Raw genomic sequence first — 14,714 nt, forward strand, 5'->3', positions numbered from 1 at the left:
GGGTGGCAGAAACAGAAGAAAATCTGTGTCTAAGTGGACCCATGCAGTTCAAACCCAGGCTGTTCAAGGATCAACTGTATTTTCAAGAGAGATGATGGGATTTGCTGATTGGATATGAAGTATGAGAGAGAAAGAGAGGAGTTGTGTTAATCTGTGTCTTCTGAGCAGCAGATGCCCAGATGCAATTAAGCATGTAAGCATTTAATTATTATTATTTCCTGTGTGTAAAGGAAACAGGAAAGGAACCAGGGAAATCTGGGAGAGTCATCAGACCATGATGGAAGTCTTACCCTTGATGAGGGAGAGAGGAAGAAAAGTTTGGGTGGGAGAGTCCAAAACCACCATGCAGTCTAAGGAAGATTTTGCAAAGCCTTTGGAGAATTCTCAAGTCACAGTTGGCCAGCAAAGGAGTCCTGCATCTCCCAGGAATAGGTCTTAGCATCCCTGCCACAATCAACTGTTGGTAGGGAGCAGCCCCTGGAAGAGGTGAACTCAGTATGAATGCAGTGATGGACTGCAAGCACAGCATCTGGGGCTTTTGGTCAATTACATTTCCTGTGTAGGAGGCCTGTGAGACACATTCTCATGGCAGCCTCTGGAGTCAAGGACAACTTTAAGGTTTTCAATCTGAGCGGCTAAAAGAATGTGAATGCCTTAAGTGAGCTGGGGAAGTGAGTAGGAAGAGCTGGTTTGAGGAGGTGTATCAGAAGTATGATTCTGGACATGTCAAGTTTGAGATATCTATTAGAAGTATCCCAGTAGAAGTATCACATAAGCAACTGGATAAACATGCCTAGATTTCAGGGGAGATTTTCATGTCGCAGAAAATAAATTAGGAACAATAGGACTCTAAGTGTTAAGAAAAATCTCTTCTTGATGAAGTTACCAGTACTATATTATTAGTACCCAACTGAGTTATCTTTACTGTATTATTGGTCATCATTATTATATATCAAACAACACAAATATATAAGCAATTTTCATAAATGAAATAATTATTAAATATAAAAGTAAAATTTTTTTGGAAATGCATCTCTTTATAAGCTATATCTGTGGATGAATGTCACTTATTGCTAGAAAGAGTTCAGCATCACACTATACTCCCATTTTTCATACTTATAGATTTAAGTGCTTGTTCACATAAATATGCATATTGGAGTAGAAAGAATTTTATAATGGTAACATCATTTTGGTCTTGAAACTCCTTCTGCATCATATGTCAAAGATGCTATAGTAAACTATTACAAATTTTTTTGGAGGCAGGGTCTTGCTCTGTCACCCAGGCTAGAGAGAAGTGGTACAATCTTGGCTCACTGCAGCCTTGACCTCTCAGGCTCAAGCAATTCTCCCACCTCAGCCTCCCAAGTAGCTGAGACTACAGGCATACACCATCATGCCTGGTTAATTTTTTTTAAATTTTTTGTAGAGACAGAGTCCACTATTTTGCCTAGGCTGGCCTCAAATTCCTGTGCTCAAGCGATCCTCCTCTCACTGTGCTGGGATTACAGGCATGAGCCACCATGCCCAGTCCAAAAATTAATTTTAATGATCAGCTGATGACATTCATAGGTCTCTCAGCAGTTTTGGTGAAAATAAAGAATTGGACACAGTGGTTAGAGTTATTTGCATTGTCAATGCTAGCCCGAATGTGAAATTATGCCTCTGTTTGATACCTAAAACATTTTTACTGCCCAGGGCAGTGCACCAGTGGAAGATTCAGGGAGGGTGAGAGGTGGGCCTTTTATTCAGTGGAGTTGCGGAGGGAAATTGTGAAAAAGGAAGTAGGAAAGGTGGGTCTGCCTATCCATCACAAGTGTGTCCTCAGGCAGATGTCAGGAGAGAAATTCTGAAAATTGAATCCCTTGAAATCCTTTTGCATACTGGATGGAATGTCTTCTCATATATTTGAGTGATTGGAAAGGTTCTCAGACAATGTGCTGAGTTTTTTTTTTAGCGGGCAATTGGAGTAGTCTTCCAAGGCATACGGGCATAGGAGCACTTTGAGGACCTGATCTGAGAGGCCATGAGTTGGTGTAGGGCGGGGTCTGTCCTAGCCTGGAGGAAAGTTGTTTTGCTTTGCTGGTGTCTCAGGCCCTGCTGAAGAATAAAGTCCAGGTTTAGGCTTGGGCCAAAGTTAGGTGAGGGTATTGGAGAAAGCAAACTTATATAGGTGCTAAGTGAGTTGCCTGATGGACATGGAAGATGGGGGCTTCTAAGAACCCTAGCAATGAGTTAGGCCACTCTGAACCAGTTCAAAAATTAAGGCTGGGTGTATGCACTGGGGATGAACTTAGGTTCTGAACCAGCCTTGAAGGGTTGTGTGAGGAGCAATGATAGTTAGGATGGGAGGTGGATAAATTGCTTTATCTCAAGAGGTCTGACTTCTTAGAAGACTTCTTCCTACTTCCTTGGACACCATAAGGTCTCCTCACAGTTAAGGTGGCTGGGAAGCCTGCTATAAGGTGCCCCAGGGCCCATTCCCCCCTTAGTGTCATGGAGAGATCACTGCATTCAAGTCAGAAGGCCAAAGTTACACCTGTATCTATCCCCACTGTCTGTGTGGACTTTGGAAAACTCCATTATGAGCCCCAGTTTTCTTGCCTCTAAAATGGGAGCAAAATATTTACTTCTGCTGCTTTTTAATGTGGTAAAAATCAAAGGTTAATATCTGAATGTGCTTTCTAAATTATGATGCACTGTATAAGTAAAGGCATAAACAATTCAGTTTGGTGTCAGTGAGCACCTGCTATGTGTCAGGCAGCATGGGGCAGGGAGTGGGGGGTTAGACATAGAGGGCTATATGAGGACAGAAACTGCCTACGGTGAAAGCCAGATACTGATAAAACTCAAAATAAAGGAAAATAAAACAGATATACTTGGTGTGCTGGTAAAGCAATCTGAAGCCACGAGGGGGAGGGGTAATCAATTTCAACTCAGGGGATCCAGGAAGGTGTATACGGAGGTGGAGGGATTTGCCTTGGGCCATGAAGGCTGAGTGGGAATTTGCTGAATGGAGAAGTCGGACAAGGGCATTGCAGGCTGAACACCAGCAAGGTGGTAATATGAAGGTGTGGAAATGCCTGGAATGTGCAGACAACTGTGGATATATAGATTAGATCCTCTTTTTTCCTTTTTAAAAAATTTTTAATATACTTTAAGTTCTGCAATACATGTGCAGAACATGCAGGTTTGTTACATAGGTATACATGTGCCATGGTGGTTTGCTGCACCCATCAACCCATCATCTACATTAGGTATTTCTCCTAATGCTATTCCTCTTCTAGCCCCCAACCCCCTGACAGGCCCCAGTGTGTGATGTTCCCCTCCCTGTGTCCATGTGTTCTCATTGTTCAACTCCCACCTATGAGTGAGAACATGCGGTGTTTGGTTTTCTGTTCCTGTGTTAGTTTGCTGAGAAGGATGGTTTCCCACTTCATCCATGTCCCTGCAAAGGACATGAACTCATCCTTTTTTATGGCTGCATAGTATTCCATGGTGTATATGTGCCATATTTTCTTTATCCAGTCTGTCATTGGTGGGCGTCTGAGTTGGTTCCAAGTCTTTGCTATTGTGAATAGTGCTGCAATAAACATATGTGTGCATGTGTCTTTATAGTAGAATGATTCATAATCTTTTGGGTAGATACCCAGTAATGGGATTGCTGGGTCAAATGGTGTTTCTGGTTCTAGATTCTAGAATTACCACATTGTCTTCCACAATGGTTGAACTAGTTTACACTCCCACCAACAGTGTAAAAGCATTCCTATTTCTCTACATCCTCTCCAGTATCTGTTGTTTCCTGACTTTTTAATGATAGCCATTCTAACTGGAGTGAGATGGTATCTCATTGTAGTTTTGATTTGCATTTCTCTAATGACCAGTGATGATGAGCTTTTTTTCATATGTTTGTTGGCTGCATAAATGTCTTTTTTTGATAAGTGTCTGTTTATATCCTTCACCCGCTTTTTGATGGGGTTGTTTGTTTTTTTCTTGTAAATTTGCTTAAGTTTGTTGTAGATTCTGGATATTATCCCTTTGTCAGATGGATAGATTGCAAACATTTTCTCCCATTCTATAGGTTACCTGTTCACTCTGATGATAGATTCTCTTGCTGTGCAGAAGCTCTTTAGTTTAATTAGATCCCATTTGTCAATTTTGGCTTTTGTTGCCATTGCTTTTGGTGTTTTAGTCATGAAGTCCTTGCCCATGTCTATGTCCTGAATGGTATTGCCTAGGTTTTCTTCTAGGGTTTTTATTTTTTTAGGTCTAACATTTAAGTCTTTGATCCATCTTGAATTAATTTTTGTATAAGGTGTAAGGAAGGGATCCAGTTTCAGCTTTCTACATATGGCTAGCCAGTTTTCCCAACGCCATTTATTAAATAGGGAATCCTTTCCCCATTGCTTATTTTTGTCAGGTTTGTAAAAATATGGAACACTTCAAGAATTTGCATGTCATCCTTGCACAGGGGCCATGCTAATCTCTGTATCTTTCCAATTCTAGTATATGTGCTGCCGAAGCAAGCACAGGTCCTCTTTTTTTCTTGTTATTTGAAATATTATTGCCGTGAGCACACGTACCCATACATATATTTTTATACATTTCTCCAATTATTTTCTGCATATAAATGTTTAAAACTGAGATTAATGCATCAAAAAGCTCCTTGTAGGCCTTTGCATTCATACCACTTACCATATTACCCTCCAGAAAGGTGGTGCCCCCGTCTGCTGTAAGACAGTTCCAGCTTTACCACACTCTTCCCTTGAGCCTGCAATGACTTTTTATACCAATAGAACAAGATAACAATTTCTGAGGATGGCGTTTGATCCATGATCTACAACTTGACCCCAAACCTCCTTTTCAATTTTGTTTTTATCTCGGAGGCAGAATATATAGTGGTTAGGAGCACATCTTTGGAAGAGGCTGTTTGGCATTGAATCCTGAATCTACTGCTTTATAGATGAGTATTCCTACAAAAGTGACTGAGTCTCTCCCTGCGTTGATTTCCTTATCTCTGGGGGATGTGTGTCCATTAAAATTTGCGAGGGAGCTCATTTTTAGTTGTCAAATTTTCTTATGATGATTAAACATTATGAGTATTATTTTTTAAAAATCTTATAAAATGTGAGTGGTTTGCCATGATCAGATGCCATGAGGACAATGAATCTGAGAGGCACGGGGGAGGCTGGCAGAGCAGCTTGGACAGAGGTGCTTGGGGTTGGGGAGGAGAGATGGCGAGGGCTGAGATGGTGGTAGTGCAAATGACAAGGGAAACGGAATCATGTATAAGGATATGCAGAGAAGGTTAACAGAGGGAGGGCTTGGCTGCATGTGAATGTCCTGAGGGCTTGAGGCTCTCTTTCCAGTGTGCCTGCTGCTGCCCTCTGCCCACTATCCTTCCAAAGTCTGGGGGATGCTGCGGTTTTCTTTCACTCCGCCTATGGGGAAAATATTGGGCTGCATTCAGCATGCTAGGGAGAGCTGAATTTTATTGCTAACTCACTGCACCACTGGTTTTATCCCAGCTTCAAAAGTGTTCTTGAACAGCAAATGCCATTTGGATGAGACTGTCTTTCTCATCCTCCACCTTTGCTCTCCCTTTGCTCGTCTTTACTCCTTCATTATTGTATCTCTGGGTGTGTACCACAGGTAAGTACCATGACACATGCTGTGGGGTACATATATAGGAGACGACATGAACTTCATTCTGCAAGGGACACAGGAGGGCACCTCCAATCAATCACTCATTGCTTCTTTCCCCAGAAGGCTTCAGAAATCACAGCTTTGACAAGGGAAGGAGGGAAAGAGACCACTGGTTGTCGAATCCCTACTGCTATGTGACAGGTAGCATGCTAGACACTCATATTGTGATGTGTCCCGCACCAGGTTACTTAAGGGTATATGCCCGCTGCTGGAGCCCTAAAGGCTAGGCCGGGAGCCAAGGCCATGGTACCCAGCCGAGGGACAGGTGTTTCCAAGAACCTAGACATCCCAGAGGGTTTCTGAGAACCTACCAAGAAAAACAGTCCCATCACACACACACACAGTAGGCAATGAGCCAGAAAATCAGCTTAAAAGCAGCTTAGAGACAGAAAGTGGTATGGAGCTCTACAGCTGTCCTGCTGCCACCCAGGAGTGTCCCATATCTAGTCTTAATAAAGTCATCTACTCGCCAAGCTGGACTTGTCCGAGTCATTCTTTGGTCTCTTAGCACCTTCCCGGTTTGGGAGGCAGGAGCGGGTGTTACAGTCCCAAGTTTTTCTCATGACAACACTGTATATAAATGTTCTTGTTTAATCCCCTCAATGACTATAATGGTTTTATTATCTCTCTTTATAGTTGACCAAATTGTGGCTCAGAGAGATTCAGTAACTTGTGCAAGGCCATACAACTAGAGATTGCAAGACAGGTCTGTGTGGCTGACATTTGACCCCACTCTGGCCTTCATTGTCTTTACATTTGTTGGCCAAGGGACTATGGAAACCCACATTCATCCTTCTGCTGTTCAGAGGACCTCACTTACACTTATTCTCGGAGGGAGGTGAGGTTCTGGAAGTGAAGTCACGAGCAGAGTTTTCCAAAAGGTTCTGGTGAGCTGCTGCTTCTGAAAGGAGGTATGCATGTTGGCTAGTGCCATGGAGGGTGTCAATGTCCTTGGACTGGCAGAAGTTCTCAGGTAACCTCCTCTCTCAGGCTCCTTAGGCCCACACTGATAATTTGGTTGGGTTACCTATGGCATGAGGAAAGCCATACCCAGTTCAGCAAGAAACCTACTGTCCTAGTTTTCTGCAGAAAACCCTGGAAGTCACGTTGCTGCTGCAGCTGAGGCTTCTGACTCTGGATTTTGGTGATTGATGATGAGAAATGGGATGACTGCAGGGCGTCCTGCAGAAGGGAAGTTAGCAAGCAGCCAGGTTCTGGGCTGGCTCAGTTTTATCCACGGCGTGGCTTCTTTCAGGTTTCCGTTGATTAGCCCTCTTGAGAACAGTGGCAGCTTGGCTACTCCGTGGCAGCCTGAGGTGTCTCCCAGGACAGGCTGGTTGCTAGGCATCCTGAGGTAGCGGCTGCCAGGAGAACTGCAGGCAGCCCAAGCTGCGCTGTGCTCAGCACTCCGGGGCTTCTGAGAGCCCTGATCTGACCATCTGATATGCCAGGAAGGTGTGTTTCTTGTTGAGGGAGAGGAGGACATTCCCCAGAGGCTGATAGACTTTTAGGCTGCACATGTCTTGTGTTCCTCCCTGTGGGGAGCTCCAGGAAGTTCTTCTGGCAGGCTGGGTAGGAGGCTTCCCTGTGGGAGTTCATAACATCACATCTACACTTTTATTCCTGCATTTATCTTGGTAAGTTGATCTACCAATGATCTACCAATGATTTACCAATGAAATTAAGGACAGATCACTAGAGGAGGATGGGGAGTCAGTGTCCCCAGCACCTAGAACAGTGCCTGGATCATGAGAGATGCACAATCAATGGAGACTTGTTTGTGGAGCTGAGAGGGCTTCCGTCTTCCTGATCTGCTTCTGTCCTCACAAGCAGTCGCGAGATGGCTGATCTGTTTTTATACCTCACGTCCACATTACAGACAGTAAGAAGGAAAAATTGAGACAGAAAAAAGATGGCCTTTTATTGTATAAGCAAGGCTTTTCCAGAAATCCCTGGCAGGTTAGTGTCACATGGCTATCTCTAAGCAGCAAGGGAGTTTGGGAAAATATATGTTTTCACCTGGGCTTGTTGCCCTCTTAAACAAAATCAGGATTCTATTAGCCAGTATGAGAATGTATTAGTTTTCCAGAGCTCCCATAACAAAGTACCCCAAACTTAAATGGCAGAAATGCATTGTCTCACAATTCTGGAGGCTAACAGTCTGAAATCAAGGTATTAGCAGGGTTGGTTCCTTCTGAAGGCTGTGTGGAGAACCTGTTCCATGCCTCTCTCCTAGCTCCTGGTAGCTTCGTGGCCATCTTTGGTATCCTTTGGTTTGTAGGTGCATCACCTGATCATCACCTTCACCTTCACATGATGTTCTCCCTCAGGACATGTCTGTCTCTGTGTCCAAATTTCTCCTTTTCATAAGGACGTAATCATATTGGATTAGGGCTCCTCCCAATGACCTCATTTTAACTTGATCGTCTGCAAAGACTTTATTTCCAAATAAGGTACATTCACAGATACTGCAGGTTAGGATTTCAACATTTTCTGGGAGAGCACAATTCAACATATAATAGGAAGTTTTAAAACATAGCCTTCAAAATCTTTGACACTCCTATTATCAGGAGGTGATGTTTATGCCCCTTCCCTTGAATCTGATTGCTTGGGATTGTGTCGACTAATAGTGTATGGTGGAAGTGACTTCCAAAACTAGGACATAGAAGGCCTTGCAGCTCCTGCTTGACTTTCTTGGGACACTCTGGAAGAAGTCAGTTGCCATATTAAGAGTCTGAACATCTTGAGGCTGCCATCCTGGAGAGGCCACATGTAGGTGCGCTAGACAACATCCTCAGCTGAGCTCCTGGCCAGTAGCAGTGTCAATGCCAGCCTATGTGTGTGCCATCTCGGATATCCAGTCCAGTTGAGCCACCAGAGGACTGCAGCTCCAGCTGGCATGTGACTGCAACCACATGAGAAACCCCAAGCAAGGACTACTTATATAAGCCCTTCTCAAATTCCTGAACCACTAAGTTATGAACAAAAGTAAACGGTTGTTTTTAAGTCACTTGTTTGATAAGTTGTTGCACAGCAATAGAAAGCTAGAATAATCAGTAAGAAGGAGAAAATGAATTTTGATCAGCCAAGAGGAGTAGTGGGGCCTCTGAGATTCAGGGAGAATTGTCATCAGGAGGATGGCTCCCATGAACCGCCTTGTCAGAGGTTTTGTATTTTTAGGTTTCCACTGGTGTTGGGACTCCCTCCTTCATGCTGAGATACTTGGTTGAGTGTTGATAATGGTAATGTCATCTAATTGTTAAAATAATTATCTTCAATGGAGAAATTACATCAGAGCTTATCACTGTTAACTGGTGTAATGAAGGTGGTGGTCCCTGGCTTGCCCTATCAATAGGCTGCTTTGCCTGAACTGAGAGAGAATTGTCCTTGGAAAATGCAGTTATAGCTTGTATAACTTGTTTCACCAAGGAGCAGTTACCTTCCCCTCCCCCATTTTATAGGCAAAGGCACTAAGAGAGGGTCTTCTGCAAGACCCTGAATTCTACAGCATAGTTATCAGTTTCCCAGTTTATTCTGGGGGCCCCAGAGCGAGACTCTGCCTCTCAAATGATTGGTGAAATAGAGGCTTGTCTTATGATAGAATTTTCTGAATGTCCTTATGGTCATTCTGTGCTGAATAGCTCACCTGTGGGTGGTTGTTCTGCCTCTGGTGTCCAAATCCCACTGCTTTTCTGTGTGCTTTGCCAGATCTCAGGACTTGTCATTTCTCTTTTAGACCTCCTTCATACCATGCCTAAGCTAAATCCTTGCTTGGAGTTGACCTTTATTGAATTTCTCTTGGCTTCTTCAAATTCACCTTTATGCTTTGAGCAATCTCCCCAACAGCAGTTGCCAAGCAACTTCTTTTCCTTTCTATAGATTCCTCCTAAAATTCCATCTGTTTCATCAAACCCTTTGCTCAGCCATGCTGCTGCTTTCTAGTTTGCACTGTATTGAAACTATAGATTAAAAACCAAAGTTATGCTATGTGGAGCAGGGTTTAGGGTAGTTAGGGCACAGGCTTTGGAGTCAGAGAGGTCTAGGTTCAAATTCTGGCTCTGCTACATGTTAGCTGTGTGACATTAAGTAAGTTATTTAACTTTCCAAACCTCAGTTTCCTTGTCTGTAAAATGGGTGTAGCAAATTATATTTTCCAATGATGACCACAACAATTTCTCCCATTTCACATGCTCTTCTAGAACCCTCTTACTCAAGAGATGGGTTCTACGTCCCTTTCTTTTGAATCTGGACAAGTTCATGACTTGCTTGTAACCAGTTGAATGCAGTGGAAATAATGCTGCGTGACTTTAGAAGTCAGATCAGGAAAGGTGATACAGCTTCTGCCTTCCTGGATGGAACACTCACACTGGAGCCCTGAGCAGCCGTGTAAGCTGCCTGGCTGCCCAGAGCCCACTAGACTGTGAGGAAGCCCATGTGATCTCATGTGAGAAACCATATGGAGAAGCTCTGAAAATATACTTGATTCTTATTATTCACAGCTTCTGTATTTGCAAATCTGCCTAGTCACTAAAATTTACTTGTAACCCGAAATCAATACATGCTGCACTTTCAAGGTTATTTGTAGACATGTGTAGAGTGGTGAATGATTTGAGTCACCTGATGCACACATTCTGAGCTGAGATCAAAGAAGATGATACTCTGCCTTCTTATATCAGCTCTCATACTATGGACAGGTGACATTTTCAAAGTCTATTTAGTGGTATTTTTTGCATTTTGTACTTTTAGTTGGTGATTTTGCTGTTGAAAATGGCCCCCAAGCATAATGCTGAAGTACTGTCTGGTGTTTCTAAGCTCAGAAAGAGTGTGATGTGCTTTACGGAGAAAATACATATGTTCGATAAACTTTGCTCTGCCATGAGTTATAGTTCTGTTGACTGTGAATCCAATGTTAATGAATCAACAATATATATTTTGTGTATCTATCTATCTATCTATCTATCATCTGTCATCTATAAAATAAGGTGTCTTTAACAGAAACATACACTAAACAAGGTTATGTATTGATCACTTGATGAAAACATTGTGACCAGGGACTCGCAGGAAGCTAATCCTGTATTTCCCCTAGGAACGATGGTTGGGTATTTGCTCATTTAGTGTTCAAGATGACTTTATAGAACAGAACTACCACAAATAATGAGAATAGACTATACATGAACAGAGAGAGATGCTCAGTCAGCCCCTGGCTTCTGAGTTCAGAAGAGCTGAAACTGACGCCTGCAGTTCCAGCTTAGTCACTGTCTGACTGTGACTATTTGAAAGACCCCGAGCTAGACAGCCCAGGAGAGCCACTTAAATTATTGACCATCAGAAACTGTACCTTATAATCATTTTATCTTTAAACAAAAATGCTTTTAATATTTTGTTATCTTTATTTATATAGCTATACTGTTCATACTTTTTGTTACTATTAAAAATGTTTTAAGCTACAATAGTAACCAGAATAATGGAATTAACAATGTATCCCTCACAGGGTAGGTGGGAGGATTACATGAGACATCATTAGATCGTGTTGGAAGGGCTAAACGTTGCTAAGTTCCAAGTACTTCATGACCACTAATATTATGAGTCTTCTGTATTAGCCTTTATTTTATAGAAACACGATTATTACAGTTGGAAAGAGGCTTTAAAGATCACCCAGGCTAATCTCTGTATTTTTTGAGCAAGAGAACAGAGGTGCAGAGAGGGGAAATTGTCTGCACACAGAAAATTGATGCCAGAGTATGAATTAGAAGCAAGGCTCTTCCTCTGTGCTGAATAGAAAACTCTTTTAATTGTTTTTTTTGCATATTTCAATTGTAGATGTGCCTTAGTTATTGACAAAGCCAAGCAGAATCTTAATTCAAATATACAGTAAATTTGAAGGATAATTCATCCCTTTGGTCCTAGAAACACAGGTGAGATGATCTGTTATTATCTGTCTGCACAAGAGAGGGTTGTTGTAGGGGGTGAAAATTGTGCCCTGGGATAAACCTTAGTAGATACCAATGTTACTGGTTTTAGATTAAAACCTGAATAAGGGCTTGGTCCCTGCATGGCAGCCTCCAGCACACAGTGACAGGCTAGGCATTGACTGCTGGAAGAGCAAGCAGATTTTGAAAGGGCTTGGGGTGAGAGAGGTGGTGATGTCTGTAACCATGGTCTTAAAAACTCTTGATTTCAGATCCTGTTGACAGTAGCTGGTATTTGACCCTAATTTCTATTATGTACTAGAAACGAAGTGTTTCTGGTGTGATTCTGAGAGTCACTTTTTGCCCTGTATTTTCTGGGTAATGACGTGTCATCTCTGATGACACAAAATAACACCAATAAAAACTTCCAAATATGCCTGTGGGCTCTAGGCCAGGCTAGTGAGTAGTGACAGGGAGACATGCATGGGACCCCGGTCTAGAGTTAAGGATTTCTTACCATTGCAAAGGAAATGAGGGGCTCAGGGTCAGTGTGAGGAGGAGGGCTTTCATTCACCCTTGCCCATTCTTTACTAAATATCTGTCCCTTTAAAGGTACTTAGGCCTATAAATGTATACCTCACCTACTGAATTTACTAATGAATCTTCTCTCTTTGCATAATTGCTATAATCTATCATTTTGAGAATAAAATGGAAAGATTATAATTTTGATGTAACAAAATGTCATTTTGTATAAACTTGAAAAGTACCAAAGCCAAATGCAAAGTCAAACCAGTAACTTGGCCATATACTTTGTCTATCTCTGATGACTCGGGAGGCCCTCTGAAGAACTTTAGGAATGTCCTTCCAGTTCCCTTTATTTGTCTCTGGCTAAACAGCCACAGGGACCACCTATAGAAGGTGGTTGCTTTCACCCTACTTCTTCACCCACAGCCAGAAATGTTCTTATTCTTTCTGTGTCCTGGGGAATGGAACCTCGAAACTCTTGTAAGCCAGAACTTAAATTTGCTTCCAAGAATGAATGAAAGACAGATTACATCTCTTTCCTTTGATCTTTTACATGTTATAGTTTAAGTCTTAGAGAGAAAATTTCCCTTAAAGAAACAGGATGACTTCTGGGTCTATAAACCATCACATAATGTATACAGATTGAAGGGATTCCATTATTATGAGTTAATTAATAGTTCAATAGATATTTATTTTATGACTCTAAAGAGGGTGTGTACCCACCAGAAGGTAAGTTGGTCCCTTTATGGACACATAGACAAGGGCATATCACTGAGACTAACAGCAGATCTTCTCCAAGTGTTGTCCAGGGTAGAGGCTGCCCTATCCCATTGGGTCCTGGTGGGAAGTAGTTCTCAATTGTGTGGACAGAGACCCTTGACACTCTTAACCTCATGGTGCCCACTAGTGATTTCTTTACCCAAAGCCCTTGCCAAATTCCACATCAAGTAAGCAAACTGTTGATTATAATCTGTTTCCCATGCAGATTTCTTCTAGGGAGATGTTTTAGTCCATTTGTATTGCTATAAAGAAATACCTGAGGCTGAGTAATTTATAAAGAAGAGAGGTTTATTTGACTCACAGTTCTTCAGGTTTTACAAGAAGCATGGCCCTTGTATGCATCTGGTGAGGGCCTCAGGCTGCTTCTACTCATGGCAGAAGATGAAGGGAAGCTGGCATGTGCACAGGTCACATAGAAAGACAGGAAGCAAGAGAGAGAGTGGGGAGGTGCCAGGCTCTTTTTAACAATCAGTTCTTGTGGGAACTAATTGAGTAAGAACCCCTTCCCTACTCCCTCGAGGGAGGGCATTAATCTATTCATAAGGGATCTGCCCCCATGCCCTAAACACCTCCCATTAGGCCCCACCTCCAATGTTATGGATCAAATTTCAACATGATATTTGGCGAGGACAAACAATCCATATCCAAACTATAGCAGGAAAGAATGCGGTGAAGGCAAGAGTCCAGCCCCACCTGAGGACAGATTTTCTTTTTAAAATAAATCAGTAATCTGGCATTCCAATTTTACATATCAATTTCACTGAAGGATTTGGTTAATGAGAGTCTATGTTGGAGAGACAAGTCCACAAACCCTTCCTGGAGGTGCCATTGAGTAGCACTGGGTAGGACAAATAGAGGTAAGGTAAGAAAACTTGTCAGGACCCACACTTTTGGGAGTGTTCATATACACTGAAAAAGGACCTAAAGATGTTATGTAGGAAGTTCAACAAGATGACCGATTAATGTGTGTGTGTGTGTGTGTGTGTGTGTGTGTGTGTGTGTGTGTGGAAGTGCAGAGAAGATGGCACTGGGCAGATATAGGGGCCCACTTTTGTAAGCTCTAGCTCAGCGTTTTTCACAGTATAGTCCCAATCTACTGAAACAGAATCTTTTGGTTTGGGGCCTGGAAATTTGTGTTTTCATCAAGCTTCTATGTGATTCTGATGCCCATTCAAGTTTGAGAACCACTACCCTGGTCCATGTTATCTTTGTTCAATTCTCTCTTCCTCCATGTCAGTGTGAGAAATAATGAGTAAAAAGATAACATTGTGGGTCTAAGTCTAATTCCTCTTATTTCTGCAGTTAAGATAAGCAGAGGTCCCCCAAGAAATGAATTTTCCATGAACTCACATCCCAGTGCCAAATAAACTAGCTTTCTAAAATTTTTAGCACTTTGGTTCAAATATCCATTAGATAATGAATTAATTTGGGGGAACAAGTGTTGGAACGAAGAGAGACAGCCATAGATGTAAGGTTTAAAGAGGTGTTCAAACATTTTATTCTCAAAAATGAGATTTTATGGCCTTAAACAACTGTTTATTACATAAGCATTTACTTAGAACTTACTGTATTCTTTGCAGCAAAGACTACTTAGAGAAGTGTGACTGGGGGAACCTTATCTTTCTTTATACCTTTTCAGCATCTTTCTTTGCCCTCCTGGTTTTGGCTCCAGGGTTCTCATGCTGGTCCCTGAAGACTCAGTCTGTCTTGACACCTCAAATTGCCTTTGGTACAGACTTAGCTTTCTCTCATCAAAACTTACCTGTTGCTATGAGCTGTATGTTTCTGTCACCTCAA

At 42.2% G+C, this 14,714-nt stretch overlaps 1 non-coding gene across 1 annotated transcript; it reads right to left on the reverse strand.

Annotated features, from left to right (window-relative positions):
• Window positions 1-4,423: 4,423 nt before the first annotated feature.
• LOC116812298 (U6 spliceosomal RNA) lies at window positions 4,424-4,527 on the reverse strand. Its single transcript, XR_004370611.1, has one exon. It is a non-coding gene; the product is annotated as a U6 spliceosomal RNA (small nuclear RNA).
• Between the last annotated feature and the right edge of the window lie 10,187 nt (window positions 4,528-14,714).

The sequence above is a fragment of the Hylobates moloch genome, unplaced genomic scaffold (genome assembly GCF_009828535.3).
Source record: "Hylobates moloch isolate HMO894 unplaced genomic scaffold, HMol_V3 SCAFFOLD_7, whole genome shotgun sequence".
In the NCBI taxonomy this organism is placed as follows: Eukaryota; Metazoa; Chordata; class Mammalia; order Primates; family Hylobatidae; genus Hylobates; species Hylobates moloch.